The sequence below is a fragment of the Microtus pennsylvanicus genome, chromosome X (genome assembly GCF_037038515.1).
Source record: "Microtus pennsylvanicus isolate mMicPen1 chromosome X, mMicPen1.hap1, whole genome shotgun sequence".
Lineage (NCBI taxonomy): Eukaryota > Metazoa > Chordata > Mammalia > Rodentia > Cricetidae > Microtus > Microtus pennsylvanicus.
The window spans coordinates 48676461-48680638 of record NC_134601.1 but is presented as its reverse complement, the minus strand read 5'-3'; positions in this window follow the sequence as shown (position 1 = coordinate 48680638).

The window sequence follows — 4178 nt, the reverse complement described above, 5'->3', positions numbered from 1 at the left end:
GTACAATCAAAAACAAAGGAATCATGCCTAGTATTATAAATTAAAGGAAAACACCTAAACCATTTTTCAGTTGCACTATCATGAATTCCTATTCTGCTGTCTTAATATCTTATTTTATGTAAGGATTTGTGTATTCAGAGGGGAGATAAATATGATATAGAATCAAAGATCTTTTGGAATCTGAAGCCAATCTGTTGTCAGTCTTTTAACAGAAGAGCTTAAGACAGAATTATGTACCTGGTTGAGAACACAGTATGATTCTTCTGACATAAAAATAGTTTTTCCAGTGAACAGTTAACACACATTTCTTTAGTCTTAATCTCATCTGTATTTTCCCTTACCTAGAATCTCTTTTACAATACTATAAAGAATTTTCTACCTTTAATAGTACACAGAGAGAAATAAATTTTATTCTGGGGAGACTAAAAGAATCTAGCTATTTATGGGAAGATAAATTTACTAAATGAACAAATTTCATTCTGCAGTTAAGACTGGCAACTTTGACAATGTCAAACACAAGATCCTATGGTTCAAAAGTAATTATGATAGTCTATAACTTAGGTTACAGGTGTATTGATTTGGAAAGCCATAAACAAAGTTATATTCATTGAAATATAGCACAAATCATATAATTTAGTGTAGGCTTTGGATTTGTGGATGGTATCATTCCATAATACACATTAACCCATTTGTGGGAGATTCTCAAGTTGTGCCAGTTTCAAGTAAAATTTAATTTCTTCTGAGACAGTAAAGCACTATTAGACACTGAAAGTAAAGAAAGGATGGGTTATATAAGTGATGATATTTCCTTTTCTCATTAGGTTCTATAAAGTTAAGAGCACACTGTAACATATACATTAGCAGGATGTTTGCTTGAATTATTCTCTCCTTTATATTTAATTATATATTCCTATTCTTGATATGTTTTTCTCCTATTACATGTGTATTTACTTATTTCCTGTTTTATAATTTTTATGGTTTTGTGTTGCATTATTCCTTGAGGGAAAAATCAGACAATAGAGTAAAAAACAATTTGGAAATAGATGAGCAGAATTGGTCTTTTATTGGTATTATATCAAATGTATAATAGAGTTTAGTAATGGCTTGAACAACAACAAAAAAAACCTTAGACTTGTAGAAGAGAGGTCAAATACAGATGTTAATTATATGTGCTAGGTTAGCTTTTTGCTGTGATAAGAAATATCTCAATAAGCATAAGAAGAAAATATCTATTTTGGCTTATGGCTATAAAGATTATAGTGCCTTTGGGACCCAAGTGGGGGAGAATATCATGGAGAATGAGTAACATTGCTTTAGGTCCAAAGCAGTTTTTTATTCATTAATGGTAATCACAGCATACAGAGGTGAATCCCTATAGGATCTATCGCAGGGCAGAACTTGGTTAGGTGGGGAAAATTAAGCTGAATGCTGGGAGAAAGGAGGTGGAGTCAGAGAGAAGCCATGTAGTCCCACCGGAGCCAGATAGAACTTTACCCAGTAAGCCACTGCCACGTGGCAATATACAGATTAATAGAAATGGTTAAATTAATATGTAAGAGTTAGCCAATAAGAAGTTAGAGCTAATGGGCCAAACATTGATTTAATTAATATAGCTTCTGTGTTCTGGGTGGCTGGGACAAACAAGTGTCTTCCTCCTACTACAACAGGCACTTATTATATGTATGCTGAACAATTTTCAGGTTCTGTGTTAAGTTCAATCCACTAGATAAAGAAACTTTTATCATAAGATCTGGAAGTTAGACTAACCTATCAACATAAAGATAAGGATTTATATGGCCGTTTGATACTTTGTTCATTTAAAACACATATGCTTCTCTAAGGAACATTATTACCTATGCAGACAAATTCCAATGAATCTCATATGTAGTAGGTTTCCATATGGATTTTAAAAGCATCTTTAATGTCATCTCCTTTTTCTTAATATTAAAGAAGTCTATAAAGTTCCTCAGATAATAAAGCAATGCATTTATAGCCTCTAAAAGTTACAATATGGACATCTTTCTAGGATCATTATCATGCCTGTCACATTAATACTGACTGGGAGAGTGGGAAAAGAAAAATATTTATTAAAAAAATCACTAAATTTCTATTAAGAGTAACTGTTAAGTACTGAAACCTCAGAAAATTTTTTGTGGATCAAGAATTACTGTATACACTAAATGTATTCCAATAAAATACTCAACAGAATAGAAGAGCATATTATGCTGCCCTTCACAAATATATACAATGCTAACTTAACAATTAAAATATATATTAAAAATATTAAGAAAAGAATATGTTATATATATACAATATAATACTAGAATGAGGAAAATGTATTAAATGTTGAAAATTATTTATAATCTTATAATGTGGTATACAAGATCATGTCAATGAGAAATATCCAATTATCCTTGAAGGTGTAGTCTGGGAATTTTTCTGAAAATCTGAATAACTATATTTCTAAATACTTTTTGTGAGGATCATGGAATAGTCAACATTGAGGGAGATTTGTCATTAGTTAAAGGAAACAATTAACACAATGAAGCACCATAGTTAGTTTCATGCCTGAAGAACGACTTCTTAAGCTTTTGTATCCCATTTTTCAACCCCATTTTCTTTCATTAATTTTCTTGGGAAAGGAGATACAAGAAAGGGTTAAAAAATTGTTGAATCACTATCGTAAATAGCCAATATTTCATTTCTGGTCACTGTTAGAATACAAAATGCATACATTGTGCTGATGAATATGCCAGATCTGTATATAGAGGAAATAAAGAGTAAAGAGTGCAAAGGAGATATTATTTAAATAACTATAATGAATAAAGATTTCTATCAGTTATCACAGTCTGAAGAAAAATATGGTATAGTATATATTCTAGAGAGCTATAAGCCAGAGTAATCTGACAACATGATTAATACAATGTGTTAATGAACATATTCAAACTCATACTAAATATTCCATAAGGCAACCCTGAATTGGAGAAAATTGAAGGGACAGGGGTTCTTACAATATAAAACTGCATGAAAGTTCATAATTATTTATTATTTTTATAAAGCACAACTTGGGTGCCCATAACTCATTATAGGTACACTACTTTTTAATTAGTGATTAACAGAAAAATATTTTGTATCTGAATATGATACAAATTTATAATGTGATTTTTAGCAGGCCATGTTGTTCATGTGAAAGAAAAAAAAGATTTGGTCTATTGATTGTTTATTTAAGACATACTCTCACTCTCTAGCACAGACTAGACAGGAATGTGCTAATTTTCCAAGGATGGCCTCGAACTTCAGAATGTACCTCGGTTATGGTTTCAAAAGTACTTGAATTATATACATGTGCCACCATATAAACCTTCTAAATTGAAGAATATATACTATAGTCTGAAAAATCTTTCTGATATAAAATATGACAAACAATATGAAAAGATAATGTACTTGGTAACATATACTCATTTTATACTAATTTTAGATGGAGTATGGTCAAACAAAGCCTCTCTGAAATAGTTTAGAATATCTTATCACAAGTTATATATCTAGAACTGTCATTGCAAAAGGAAGGGGTAAGTTTTTGAGATATTTTAAAAATAAATCACTGAATGAAAATTGTGTTGAATGTAGTAAGATTATTATATGTATACTTAAAAATGACAAACATAACATAATTATAGGATAATTAGGTGAATAAACACTAAAATTATGTGTATAAATTACATAAATATAAAACCATAAAAATAACTTTCTGAAATTGGTTTGCTGAGAAGAGGCAGAGTTTAAATGTGTCTAGCATTGGAACAGTTTAAAAAAAAGAGTCAAAATAAAACTTGGTAAACTTTGATAATGAAAAAATTATAAAATACTGCTATTTGAATATTTTTTTATATATTTAATAAGCTTGTATGGAAAGTAGTATTTGAAATAAAAATGTTGTTAGATATATTCACTAAATAAGCATTAACAGCTGACAGTCTATGGACAAAGCTTAACCCAAAGTCTACTTTTACATGGTTTATGAGTTAAAAATGTTTCTTTGAATTTTCATTGTAAAGTAAAACAAGAGAAAAATGCAATATAATATGTAAAGTACTTACTACTTAAATCTTTTTTATCCCTTTTGTAGAAATTTGATAGTTTTTTGTGTACAATCTCAGTAATATTTACCTTTGGCTTAT